At 37.8% G+C, this 14,470-nt stretch overlaps 1 long non-coding RNA gene across 3 annotated transcripts; it reads right to left on the bottom strand.

Annotated features, from left to right (window-relative positions):
* Positions 1 to 3,931: 3,931 nt before the first annotated feature.
* LOC103884599 lies at positions 3,932 to 13,694 on the bottom strand. 3 transcript variants are annotated; one of them, XR_004182697.1, is made up of 3 exons: positions 13,651 to 13,694; positions 12,607 to 12,651; positions 3,932 to 8,570 (listed from the first exon to the last, which is right to left on the bottom strand). It is a non-coding gene; the product is annotated as an uncharacterized LOC103884599 (long non-coding RNA). The 3 variants fall into 3 exon arrangements; XR_001902806.3 differs by lacking the exon at positions 13,651 to 13,694 and having other exon boundaries at positions 3,932 to 7,410; positions 8,226 to 8,570; positions 12,607 to 13,592; XR_002522183.2 differs by lacking the exon at positions 13,651 to 13,694 and adding an exon at positions 13,292 to 13,592.
* Positions 13,695 to 14,470: the final 776 nt, after the last annotated feature.

The raw sequence follows: 14,470 nt of genomic DNA, 5'->3' as shown, positions 1-14,470 counted from the left end.
TTCAAAAAGGTCATACTCTTTGGACATAATACCAAATTTTTTTTTTTGTTTTTTTTTTGTTTTTTTTTTGTTTTGTTTTTTGAGACGGAGTCTCGCGCTGTGTCACCCAGGCTGGAGTGCAGTGGCGCGATCTCGGCTCACTGCAAGCTCCGCCTCCCAGGTTCACGCCATTCTCCTGCCTCAGCCTCCGAGTAGCTGGGACTACAGGCGCCCGCCACCACGCCCGGCTAGTTTTTTGTATTTTTAGTAGAGACGGGGTTTCACCATGTTAGCCAGGATGGTCTCGATCTCCTGACCTCATGATCCACCCGCCTCGGCCTCCCAAAGTGCTGGGATTACAGGCTTGAGCCACCGCGCCCGGCCAATACCAAATGTTAATAGCTGTTATCTATGGGATTACTGATTACTTTTTTTTCTCTTCTTTCATATTGTATTTTCTTTTTCTACTATGAACATGTATTAATTATGTAATAATTGTATTTGTTTATTTTAAAGACAGGGTCTCATTCTGTTGCCCAGGTAGCAGTGCAGTGGCAATGTTATAGTTCACTGCAGCCTCAAGCTCCTGGGCTCAAGCAATCCTCTTGCCCTCAGTCTCTTAAATAGGTTGCACTACAGGCATGTGCCCCCATGCAAGTGAAATTTCTTTTTTATTTGTTTTTTTTTTTTTTTTTGGTCGGTGGGGACCAGACTGGGGTCTTGCTTTGTTGCTTAGGCTGGTCTCAAACTTCTGGCCTCAAGCAAGAAGTGCTGGGATTATAGGCATTAGCCCACCTCAGCCAACCTTGTAATAATATTTTTAACTATTCCTTGAATTCATGAGCCATAAAATGATTGCATGTACCACAGACAGTAATAGTTGGTGTCCTTAATTTTAGTCTTATCCTTATTTATAATAGCATTGACTTCAGAATTGAGGGCTCATATGTTTAGAAAAACAAGAGGCAGATTGAATCTATAACATTTTATGAAAACCATTTACACTGAAAAATACTGTAAATGGTTTTTTCAAAAAACAAGTCATACAATAAATTTTTAATAGTGGTTAGTTCTGATCAGTATGACGTTAAGTGAGTTTTATGTTTTTATTTTGCTTTGCTTTCCTTTATTTTCCTACTTTTCAAAACATGCTACCCTCGAAATGTGGTTTTAAACGGGAAGACAATGAAAAGTTATTGATATCATCATTTGTCACTATTCCATGAGAGTCTGGGAATGCTGGAACAGAGTAACCCAGGACAACAAGCTCTGCAGACTGCCCTGTTAGTGCAGGGGTACTCAACCACATACCACTGACGGCTCAGAGCGAAAGGCTTTACTGAAAATGCATCTACATTGTCAGCCACTTGACTGCAGGGACCATGTCTTAAACAATTTGTGCTTGCCAAGTGCATTGCATAAAGAAGAGGCACAGTATATTTGTCAAAAGAAATAATGATCATGGGTGCGAGGGAAGATGATGAAGAGAAGTGAGTTAAAGGGCACAAACAAACAGTAAAACATAAGGAATAAATTCAATATTTGATAGCAGAGTAGGATGACCATACTTAAAAAATGTATTGTGCTAGGGTAATGGAAACTTTAAATACCCTGACTTGAACACTGTGAATTATATTCATATGAAAAATTTCTCATGTATCCCATAATTAGCACAAATTTAAAAAAAAAAAAAAAAGGACCATGGTAGAAAGAAAAAAAGAAATAATAAAGATCTCAAGACACTTAGAAGTTACAGGGGATTGACAGTCACCTGGATCCAACTTTAACAAAAATCACTACATTCATACTGTTTGACCTCGTAGCCTTCGATCGTCCTTAGTTAAATAACGAAACATCCAGCCTCCTGCTGCTTGCCCAGTTCCTAATTCCACATCAATCTGTCTTTGTCTCAAACACATCCAGAGTTTCCCAACTCCCGCCAGTTTTCCCCCACCCCCACCAATTTTCTGGCTATCAGAGAGGGCTCAGCTGTCTATCCCTGATATATGACTGTGGTCTGCCCTACCCAGGGAGACCACATAAGCTTTACCAAAAGATAAACCTCTTCCCAAGTTCTGGAACTTGACCTAAACAATGTATAGATAGAAATAATTACATAAACACCACAGATGCCCTGTCCTTCCTTCCTACCATAAATATCTTTAGAATTAGGCTATAATTAAATGTATATGTCATCTAGACAGACTAATAACATGGTGCCCCCACAAAACAACATCCAACATGTTTTAGTGCTAGCGGGATTAGTGCCAGCAAGAAATAATTTTTATAGCACTGCCATTTGTTTTCTTAATTTCTCCTTGAGGGCACCTCCTATGTTAGCAGGAATAAGACTTGGAAGTCTTCTGAAAATAGTAACTGTATAAGAAAAAGAAACGTGATGAATCTTCTTGGCATCCTTTCTAAGAGGTCAGACTTCATGTACTCCATGAAAGAGGTACAATGGGTTTAAGGAAATAACATCCTGAAATAAAATGTCAAGAAAGGAAAGAAGCAAATTAAGAGGATTACGGAAAAAGCAAATACTCGATAACACTTGTAATTCATGTTGAAAAAAGAAAAGATCTGAATTAACATTAGAAAACCCTGAGAACGTGAGGGAGAGGACAAAACTGAGACGTATTTTAAAGCACAGAGAATAATGATAAAGAAATAAAAACCAATAAGGACAGAGAAGAGAGAATCAAACTAAGAATTCTATTTTTCTCTCGGGAAGAGACCAAAACAATTGACAAAATTCGAACTTGTAATTAAAGAAGTATCTAAATTTTAAAGAGACTTTGGGGTCACAGATTAAACAGTTCACTTCATTTCTGGGAAAATAAATCCATAATTAGACACACTTGGGTAATTATTTAACATTAAACTAATGAAGAAAACAATCAAATTTTCAGGCTAATGGGGTAGAGTGAGAAGGGAAAATTACAGATTAGCTTCACTTTTTTGTCTTATAATGTTAAATTTTAAAAAAAAAACTACAGCTTTTGAACAAAAACAAATTTTATAACCAACCAAGTTGTTTTCCATGAAGAAAAACACTACAAAGACACAAATATGCATGAACTCGGAAAACATTTCACAAATATCTGTGTTAAAAATACTCATTGAATATACACTGGCCAAAAATGAGATAAATCAAAGTAATAAACATTAATATTAGAAAATTATATATTAAAAGACTGAGGAGTCGTTGCTGAAATTAAACTCCAAATTCAGGATCTTAATCGGATAATATATGCTGAAACAGATTCTGTGGATAAATTATGGTCCTGCTTTCCCTGAGTTTCTCTTTTATTCATTCATGAAATAATTATTAAGCCCCTCCTTTGTGCCAGGCACTGTTGGTCCCTAGAGATACAATGATAATACAGTAAATAAGATAGTTGTAACCTCTTCTTTAAATCATTCTGCAGTCTAATTTTTTCAGTTCTGTTCCTTTTCTAGCAGAAATAATTATTGAGTCACATTCTTCACCCCCAATTTAGCAAGAATTTCTTCTCAGATATGAGGTCTGCTTAAAATAATAACAAATGTTATTATAGTTCAGCATTTTGAGAAAAATAATTAAATTATTTTATAGTTGGGACACTGTGCCAGAAGAATTATTTTACAAAAGGTCTTTTGTTTCCTCTCCACAAAAGCAGAATCGCGCAGAGCAAAATAATAGCGGTTTTCATTGCCAAGAAACTTCAATAATAATTTTTCCCACTTTAAAGATCACATTTAATGGCCAGGTGCAATGGCTCATGCCGGTAAACCCAACACTTTGGGAGGCCGAGGTGGCCAGATCACCTGAGGTCAGGAGTTCGAGACCAGCCTGGCCAACATGGTGAAACCATCTGTACTAAAAATACAAAAATTAGCCAGGCGTAGTGGCAAATATCCATAATCTCAGCTACTTGGGAGGCTGAGGCAGGAGAATTGCTTGAACCCGGGAGGTGGAGGTTGCAGTGAGCTGAGATCACACCATTACACTCTAGCCTGGACAACAAGAGTGAAACTCCGTCTCAAAAAAAAAATCACATTTAATGAACAGAATCCCTTGGGCTCTGTAAGTGGAAAAAATGCAGATATTATTTGTCACCATGCCCATTTTCACTTTGCCTCACATCTAGAACTTGGGTTGTTTCTGTGTTGACTATACTTTAAAATAAGCCCTTATAGCAAGTAAACACATGAAAATGGTAATGGATGTTATAAAAGGACTTAACTGAACTTGGCTTCATTGCCCCTTCATTTTAGGGTCCTTTATTCTTTCAAAAAAATGTTGATTCTAAGGCCTTGGATATTTTAACTCAATATTCTTTCTCTCTCCCAAGCTTGCTTTGCTAGTACTTCAGACCTAAGTAAGTGAAATTTTGAAATACCAGAAGAGTACATTATAAATTATTGAAACACTTTATAATGCATAAAGGGAGGATTATCAGTAATTAATCAGTACTGTGTAAAGGGAGGATTAAATCAGTACTGCATAAAGGGAGGATTATTTTCAAAGTTTAATTCTATTTCACAAATCTCTTTTCCTCTTGGATTAATTAGACTGAACAAATATTTTTGTGTCAAAAGTTTAAGTAAATAAAGTATGTCTAATCTACTCAATATGAAATATTCTTCTGCCATTAAAGATGATGTTTATACAGAACTTGCAACAATATGGAATCTCAGAAGACGGATTAGGTTGGTTATGAGGGGAACAATAATAGTCACGGTTTGGTCAGAGAAGCAAATCCACTAGGAAATTTACATAAAATGCATTTACTACGGGAATTTTTCCCTAACCAGTTGTAGGATCTAGTTAAACAATCTGTGTGACTCCGTTGCCTCTGTATCTAGTGCCTTAAGTTCACAGGGTGGGCAGTTGGGAAAGAAAGATAGACACAAAGAGGCAAGAGCAAGGACAAACAGGAAGCTGCTGTCAGGCTAGGATATTCTCCTACTTGCAACCTGATAGATTCACCTTCTACTGTTTTATGAATGTTGGCAGAAGACACAAGACACCTGGATCACAGATAAAGTACTTTGTTACTCACAATACAGCAAATGGCATGAACATCATGCTTGTCATAGTCCCCCTTGCTCCCCAAGTCCCACAGGGGCTTTACAGAAAATCTCAGATGCTTACTGCACATGCAGCGTTATCTGTATCACAGCTGAGAAACACTGAGTTTGGAGAATCCATTACTTCTGTAATAAGCAGTAAGTAGCTTGTTCTTTGTCACAGTGGGAGATACGTCATCTTCAGCATTCTTGCTATAAATGTAACCTCGAGAAATGACCAAACAAAAGGAGTCTTAAATTCTTGGCACATTCAACAAGAACACAAAGGCATGCTCACAGCCAATGGTGGATTGCCTCTTCCAATACCTCTGAGGCTGAGCTGAAACCCATGAAAGATGGATTAGAACCTTCCCTTATTTCTCACCACTTCCAAGTCTCCAACTTTGCTGATGGGTGTGTCCTGCAGGGAAGACCAGTGTTTTTCATCATAAAGTGAAATATATGTCTGGTCCAGGAATTGGGGAGACTGAAGGAGAATGAGGCAGGAGCTACAGCTGATGCAGGTCCAGCTATGGTACAATACTGACCAGGTGAGCCTGGTCTGTTTACAGTTCCATTTAGGTTATAGTTCACAATGTACAGAGAAACCTTTAGGCCGAACTTAACATATGTAAGGAGGTAGCTTTAGGCTAAACTTGATTTAACACTGGGAACTGAAGGAACAATAGAAACCACACTATCCATGTTGTTTTGGAGGGCTCCAAGAATACCTCCCAGTTCAGTGATACTCTAGGAGGCCTCAAAGGTCCTGGTATAAAGTCACAGTGAGGAGCTGTTACAGCAAAGGGGCCCAAAGCAAAATCAGCAGAGGAAAAGTCCTACAGGGCAAAGTCCAGACGAGGCCACACACAAGCTTTCAAGAACCCTCTTCCAGTGGATTCCTATGGGACACACTTATTATCCCAGTAATAAGTTAAAGGAAGATCATTAGAGATTCACTTCTCAAGATTTTTATTGAGGGCTAGTTGTGTTGGCACTCTCTGCTTAACATGTATCAAAATTCTGAAATCCCAGAAGGAAAGCAGGAGTTCCACATAATTCATATTGTTTGAACAATTTAGGCAGAGTGAGCTTCTCTTGTCAGTTCTGGTCATGATGAAAACCCTCTCAAAACCCGAGTTTCCAGATGCCATCCAAAGACAAATCTTTCAAGCAGGCATTTCTAAGACTATCAGTCCCAAACCTGCTATGTGAACTCTTTTTTTACACACGTATCTTGATATGACAACAATCGTGTCTCCATTGAAACTCTTGCTTTGTTCTCTTTATATGAGTGTAGAAATATGTTCTTCTGTTTGTTTTTTAAAAACTCATAAAAATAAAACACCTTTTCCCATTTCCATTTTCTATGGAAAGGATTTTTTTCTAAGCTCTCCTCCTAACCTCCCCTCTTCCCTTTATTCACACTGGCCGTAGAGAGGTATAGTCAGTTGGGTTAACTGATTGCTAAATTTGGAAAGAATAACTGAGGGTGTTTGACTCAATTCATACTTGGGATTGTCCTGGCTTCAGGGAACTCATGTCCCTCTGATATTCCAGGAGTCTGACCCTTCAAAGAGAGGCTTACTGCATGCACTAGTATTGCTGGCACATTCAATATTAGCAATATTCAATGTTCAATCAATATTCAATATTAGCAAACCCATATGGCAGACCAAGAGCCCTTATCCCAACAGTAAAGATAACTTTTAGACCTCTTCTGCCTTATTTTTTGTTTTAACTTATTAACTTTATCAGAACCAAGTGGGGAGGAGTGTTTCTGTACATGGAGTCCCTTTAGAGGCTCCAACAAAGAACAGGAAGAACTATTTGGAAAATGGTAAAACATTATTAGAGTAGTTTTTTTTCTTTTTCTTTCTCTATATCCTCAATTTTCCAAAATATGATCCTATTACTTTCACAATTTTTAAAAATTATTTCTATAACCAACTGAAAATTATATGCTCAAAAGTTCTTGCTGTCTTTAAAGTCAGAAAGGAGCTGATTCTTACATAATGAAGTCATGGGGAGAACTACCTTTACATATACACACGGTAAGTTGCAATTTATCTGAGGGCTTTGCAGAATCAACAACTGTGGAAAATCATAGGAATCACACTGAAAATCTCTTAAATCATGATTGCATAAGATAAAAGATATATTTGCTCTAGATGGATAACTCTGAATTATACAAAGTTATGGATAAATGTATAATCTATACAGCAATGTCAAGTACATTTTAAAGAATAAGCATGCAAAATATAATGTTACAGCTTCTCCAGCAGTTTGCACATTTGAAGTTGAAGCAGATTTTTCAACGTTTATGCCCACCTTAGTTGGTTTTCAATTCCTTTGTACCTCTCTTCTGCAGAAAATCTGAAAGCAAAAACTTTTGTAATTGATTTACCTTTTTGGTTAAATTTTACAACCAAAAGCCTTTCTAACCTCTTACCTAATGCTTTTTTATTCAGCTTAGTATTTATTAGAGTTCTTGATGTCAAGATTTGATAAAGTTCTCTCTTTCAAGATGCCAGTTTTTCTGAGCTTTGCAACAAATTGCTATTTATTCACATGACACCATGTTTCATGAAAAGTGTATTATCCTTAAACATTAGAATCCAACACTTTGTGGTGGGGTGCTCAGGCTATGAGAAGCAAGAAGGAATGGATGTTTCCACCCTCTCTCACTACAGGTAAAGAAATCTTAAGTGCAATGTTACACGAACTATCCAAATTTTCTCCCCGCAATATTTCTCTCTTTCTATCTCTGTCTCTTCTTCTCTCTTCTATTCTCTCCCCCAACCCCAATTAAATTTACATTGGCTAAAGTGTATGGTGCTATTTCCTTAATAGAGTTAGCAGTGGAAAGATAAAACTGCTTTCTTAGGCGGGGCGCAGAGGCTCATGCCTGTAATTCCAGCACTTTGGGAGGCCGAAGCCAGCAGATCGCTTAAGTCCAGGAGTTTGAGACCAGCCTGGGCAACGTGGTGAGACCCCATATCTACTAAAAATACCAAAATTATCCAGGCATGGTGGTGCTTCTTATTAGGACTTTCATCCATATGGTTGGTATCAAAACTATTCATACTTTATTTTCTTATGCATTGACAGGATGAAACCCAAGATGTGTATTGGTCAGAACTCATGGTTACTATTAGTTTCTTTTAAGATAGTTAAACTAGTTTACCTACCTTAAACAAGTTTCTTTCTTTGTGTCAAGGACACTTTCTTTGTGTCAAATACAGTGTCAAAGATGAAATTACCAGAATACAGGGATAATGAAGACACTAAACAAAAATAGGATGATTATTAAAACATGAAATGGATACCCTTCTTACCTTCCTCTTCACCAGATAATCAGGAATATGAATATACTAAACACCTCTTGGATGGCTACCTATGGAGGTGGGCATTCAACAGCCATGACTGTTCTTAGTAACTTCACCGCACAGCTATAGCTTCTTGATGCAGGAATGGTCAGCTAACACAAGCTGGACCACTCAAATACTGTCATTCTCAATATTTGAAATTTTGAACTGAAAGACAAAGAGATAGGGAATTGTTGGAATGGAGTCATAGTAAAGGCAACACATAAGGGATGAAAAATTCATGTATTCCTGCTGCTAAGTTCCCAAAATATACTCTGCTGTTTTCCATCATACTCAAGATTTAGTTGTTATTTCTCCTATTTCTTTGAGATGAATCAGTGTTGGTTGTTCATCCAACAGTAATTTTTTTCCCTACCTCTTCCTTGATAACAGAAGGCCTCCTTGGTAGTTTGTCTAGGAGTCATTGGGCCCCTTCCCAGACCCAAGGCAGTGAAGTCGAAGCCAGGTATGGAGAGTCTCATTCTCCTTACCACTGATTGGTTTATGCACAGGCACACTACAGAGCTTGGGATAAAGTCAACTTTTTATCAACCAAACTTTTTATCACCCTCTTTCCCCATTGTCTGGATATCATCATATCTTCACATGATTCCTGGAACACCTAGAGTCGTCTTAAAGCCACAAGAAGAGACTTGCCAACATGCTGTGGTTAGAGAGAACAGCTAGACAAAAGGTAACTGAGTCTCTGATTGAGCTACGGAATTAGCCAACTCTGGGACCTCTGGACTTCTTGTTACTTGAGATAATGGAGGTCCATATTGTTTAAGCCAGATGTAATGTAATTGTGTTTTTGTTTACTTTGGGGTTAAATAAAACCAAGTGATATATCCAATATACTCACAATCAATTTATTTTGTATACAAAGTACCTGAGTTTATTTCTGCTACTTGTTACCAAAGACTATAAACCAGTAGATTGTGGAACTGTGTGTTCCAAGTTTTACTAGGCTGCATGAACAAACGAGGTCACCTTTACATTAATACTCCAAACGCTGATGCTCTGACCCCACACCTGCTTGACTAGCAGAAAACTCCATGTTTTATTTATATGTTTCTCCTTAAAGGTTTTCAAAAATCCCATGGGAATTCTTAGACTTGTTAAAGATTTACTAGTTACTTGTTTGCTTTTCATTATAAATTCATTAAATAAATCTTGATTCTTTTTTCACTCAACAATGTGTATGCAAGATGTATTCACATTATTTGGTGGAGCTGGAGTTTATTTTTTCCATTGCTGAATATTCCATTGAATGATATGTAATAATTTAATTTATCCATTCTACTCTAGATATAGACATGGGTTATATGCAGTATTTTTCTTGAATATTTTCTGTCCATGGTAGAATTATACTGTCTTTAAACTGTATATTCTATTTTCATCATGTAACATTTTAGCATAAGCATTTTTGTGTTGTTAAATTCTATTCCTAAGGATTATATCTAACAGCTGTATAACATTTCATTATGTGTACATACTATAATTTATTTAACCATTTCCCTAGGGTTTTCATTTAGATTGTTTTCAATTATTTGTTACTATGAATAATGTTATAGTCAACATTTTTTACATAGATTTATATCTGTATTTCAAAGCATTTCCTTAGGTCATTTCCAAAAACTTTAATTACCGTGTCAAGCAGTATAAATATTTTAAACCAAATTTCCCTGCAGAAGGATTGGACTCATTTATTCTTTCATTACGAAGAAATGAGAGTGCCTATTTCACCTCATCCTCACGAGCACTAAATACGCTTGCATGTCGTTCCCTCTCTCTCCTCCCTACCCTGTCCCTCTCTCTCATCTCCTTCAAGGGTTTTGATACAAACCTTGATCACTACTTGGTCAGGTACCAAAAAAGGACTTTTTATGTATAAGAAATTCTAGATGAATTAGACCCTCAAAAAGAAAAACCATTCAACAATAATAAATTAAAATATCCCTGGATTTTTAAAGAGAAAAATAGAAGAGGAAGGACAATAAAACTGTGGCCAATACTAACTAGATGCTCACCAAACACATGTTCTCTTCTAAGCACACGATGAAATTACATTAACTAGTCTCCCTTACAGCTGTGTCTGTAACAGAGTTCTAGCTAACGGAATATGGGGAGAAGTGGTGCATGCCAACAAAACTTCCCACACATCACCCTGCTTTCTCCTTCCATACGCTAAATGGAGAAAATTCTAAGGACATAGAGGACAGAGTCATAAAAAGAAAGGAGACTTAGTTCCTATATGATTACAAGAAATTCCCTAAATAATCACATAAAATTCCTCCCATCCAGAAATACACTGAAATGAGTGAGGAATAGATTTTGTAAAGTTAAGTGTCTAAGAATTCTGGATTTAGATATTAACAGCAGCTTGAATTGTTTATCTTAAGTATTACAAAATATTTATTGACTAATTACTATATTCTAGGTGCTTTGTTAGATGTGTTACTTATGTTTCCCTATTTAATCATCATAACAATTTTACGCAGTAGTTCTTATTAGCACCATCTTGAAAATAAGTGATTTGCCCAATTAAAGACAAGTGATTTGCCCAAGATGGAAGAGTCAGAATTTAAATCTGAGTTCCTCTGATGGCAAAGGCCATGCTCATCACACTGTCTCATGCTGCTTGCTGTAAGTGTTTTATATACAGAGGCTATATGAAATACTTAGGGACTATGATGCATTCATTCAATAACCAATCATTGAGTGCCTACAGGTGCTTTTTTTTTTTAACATGTATAATGGAGCCTATATCTTCTCATCTCTAAATTATATCTCTTATAAACATAGAAATTGAAAATTAGTCATTTATATTTAGCTCGTGTCATAATAAATTGTTTAATATTTTAAATATAAAGGCCATGTATTTACATGTTTTAAGTGGAGGAAAGTGAGGTGGGGCCACAGAAGGGCAGAATTGAGATTCCTTCTCAATGATTTTGTTCCTGCACCCCATTTCCAAGTCCCATGAGGTTCCTGGAATGTGGCAAGGCCTTTGACGCAGTGGATGATGGAAAGCAACAGGGGATGGGGAATGTTGTAGAGCTGCCTCTTTTTTTTTTTTTTTTTTTTTGAGACGGAGTCTCGCTCTGTAGCCCAGGCTGGAGTGCAGTGGCCGGATCTCAGCTCACTGCAAGCTCCGCCTCCCGGGTTCACGCCATTCTCCGGCCTCAGCCTCCCGAGTAGCTGGGACTACAGGCGCCCGCCACCTCGCCCGGCTATTTTTTGTATTTCTTAGTAGAGACGGGGTTTCACCATGTTAGCCAGGATGGTCTCGATCTCCTGACCTCGTGATCCGCCCATCTCGGCCTCCCAAAGTGCTGGGATTACAGGCTTGAGCCACCGCGCCCGGCCCAGAGCTGCCTCTTAAGTGAACCATGCAGCAAATCACTACAGCAAACTCTTCAAATCACTATGGCATGTTTTAGGCTGCCTGTGCCTCAATAACAACCTACACAAATTTAGCAATCCAGTTCCTAAAGAGAAAATAATCTGTGAATATACACCTTAAAGCTCCAAATTTCCACAGCAATGTCTATCATCAAAAATTAATTTTAGATATCTTCCTTTTATGTTCAACTTCAGCTAATTATCAGCTAAACTGTATACTACAGATGCTTCAAATTTGCCCCACAACACTAAGATGAAAACATTTCATGCTATTGTCTCTTTTTAAAAATCATATTATGGCAGAATCTAAATTCTTCATCTTCCATATTAATAAAAGATTTCCCCAAACTTTATCACGCTTTGTGAGTCACTTCCCTTTCCTTGATATCACAAAAGAAACCGCTAGAGCTTACACAATCTTCTAAGGTAATCAGTTCATCTTTGCTCTCTAAAAAGATACAAGTTTAGATGATTCACTTGAAGGGGCAGCCCCAGAATACTCCCATTCTTCAGCCCCTACTGCCCAACATCAGCAACCGCAACAAAGACCTTGCCATCTTCCAGGGTACTTCATGGGAACTGGGACTGGGATACAAACCAATCCCACACAAAGGGCTCCTCTGTACTCTCCCTGCCATCCCAGCCTTAGGGCACTACCTCACCTTCTCTACTCCAAGCCTACCTTCCTGCTCAGGGGTAATACTACATATCCCCACATCCTACTTCCAATCCTACCACCCAAAACTCATGAACCAGAGACGCTTCTCACAGGTCAAACCTAAGGGAACAAAACACCAACCTTTTCTTCCTGGGTTTCAGTGAGGAAATGAGATTTTAATTCCTTCTGGTGAGGATGCAGCAGCAGCAACAACAAGAGAAAAAAAAAAACAGGAAATTAATAATAATGATCCTTTCACATATATAAAAACAGAATCTAGCAATAGACATTGATAACGTAAAACTAGTCATTTTACTTAAGATAATATTTTAATAAAAAGCCACTGGAATCAGGATATTCTCAGCAACATTCATTAACTACTCAGGAATGGTCTGCTTCATTCATCTCACAGGCAGTCTGACATTTCTTATTCAGCAAATGTTTGTCACATGCTTTCTACATGCCAGCCATGGCATTGGAGGCTGGGAATATAAAAACGTCCATGCTTGAGCATTTCCTCTGTCCAGGTGTGCCTTCACCATTATTAACTCATGTAATTCTCAGTGAAGTGCACCAATATTACCTTCATTTTATGCATAAGGAAAATGTCAGAGAAATCAAGTAACCTGCTCAGTCATAGAGCTGGTAATTGGTGGAGAATTGGTCTCGCTTGAGAGCCATACTCTTTATCAGTACCCTAATGAAATATATTAGGTATTTCTGTAGAGCACCCATATTAGCAGAATGATTGCCAGAACACCCCATCCACATCCCTCTGCTGAACCCTGGGGTTTCCCATTCCAGCATCCCTTTCCCTAAGACCCACCTAACTCAGATGCATCCCGCTGTCCAGATCCTCCAGCCGAAACCGTGATCTGCACTTCCCCAGGGTAGACATAGACCTTTAACACTCTAAACACTAAAAAGATTTTGGTAGGCATTCCCACCCAACATGTACTGAAAAACACAATTTAATATTTTGAAATGATACAAGCTTAACTACACTGTAAGAAAAACCATTTCATTCAGGCCAGCCATGGTGGCTCATGCCTGTGATCCTAGCATTTTGGGAGGTTAAGACTAGGGGATCACTTGAGCCCAGGAATTTGAGGCCAGCCTGGGCAGCATGGTGAAACCTCGTCTCTACAAAAAATACAAAAATTAGCTGAGCGCGATGGTACACACCTGTAGTCCAAGCTACTTGGGAGGCTGAGGCAAGAGGATCATTGAGTCTGGGAGGTCAAGGCTGTGGTGAGCTACAATTGGGCCCCTGCACTCCAGCCTGGGTGACAGAGTAAGACCTTGTCTCAAAAAAAAAAAAAAAAAAAAGGAAATCATTTTGTTCTAAATTTTTAGATATAAATTTATATGAAAGTTTATTGAAACTAAATCAACATCTCATTTTCTCCCCCTTTTCCCCCTCTGTCTTCCTGACATAAGCTTATACTTAATGTAGGGAATCCAGTCCAGCCCAGCCTGTCAAGGTATTTAGGAGGCCCACACGGAAGGCTGCTCCATTAGACTGAAATTACTTTAAGCTCTTAAGCAGAGATTGCTTCTCTCCACAAAAAGAGATGATCCTCAGTAGCAGTGATTATCTGTAATTTCTTGAAGTTCTCATGAACTCTGAAATTCTACGTGGCTCTAGCTGTTATAATCATTGTTTGCTTAGGTTTTTTCTTCTAAACAAGGAGAAATGAAAATACCATGAATTCAGTCTTCTGTGGAGTTTTTTTTATGTCTGCAAAACATTGTGCTCTGTTTGATGATAAATGTACCTTTATCTTAGTTAGAAAGATAAAGAAATATATTTTTTTAAAGTTACATGAATCTATTTCTTTACCTCATCAACAAAATTCCTCCTATTACATCTCTCTCCAATATATATGCTTGAACTTTGTGTTAATTAAAATTAGAAATAATTAAATAAACTACCAAAAAGTATCAGTGTCAACTGCACAAAAGACTGTTTAGGCAGAGAAGAGCATAAGGCTCAGAAATGCCC

The sequence above is a fragment of the Papio anubis genome, chromosome 3 (assembly GCF_008728515.1).
Source record: "Papio anubis isolate 15944 chromosome 3, Panubis1.0, whole genome shotgun sequence".
Lineage (NCBI taxonomy): Eukaryota > Metazoa > Chordata > Mammalia > Primates > Cercopithecidae > Papio > Papio anubis.
Note: the sequence above shows the minus strand (reverse complement) of the source record. Positions and strands in the feature narration are given on the sequence as shown.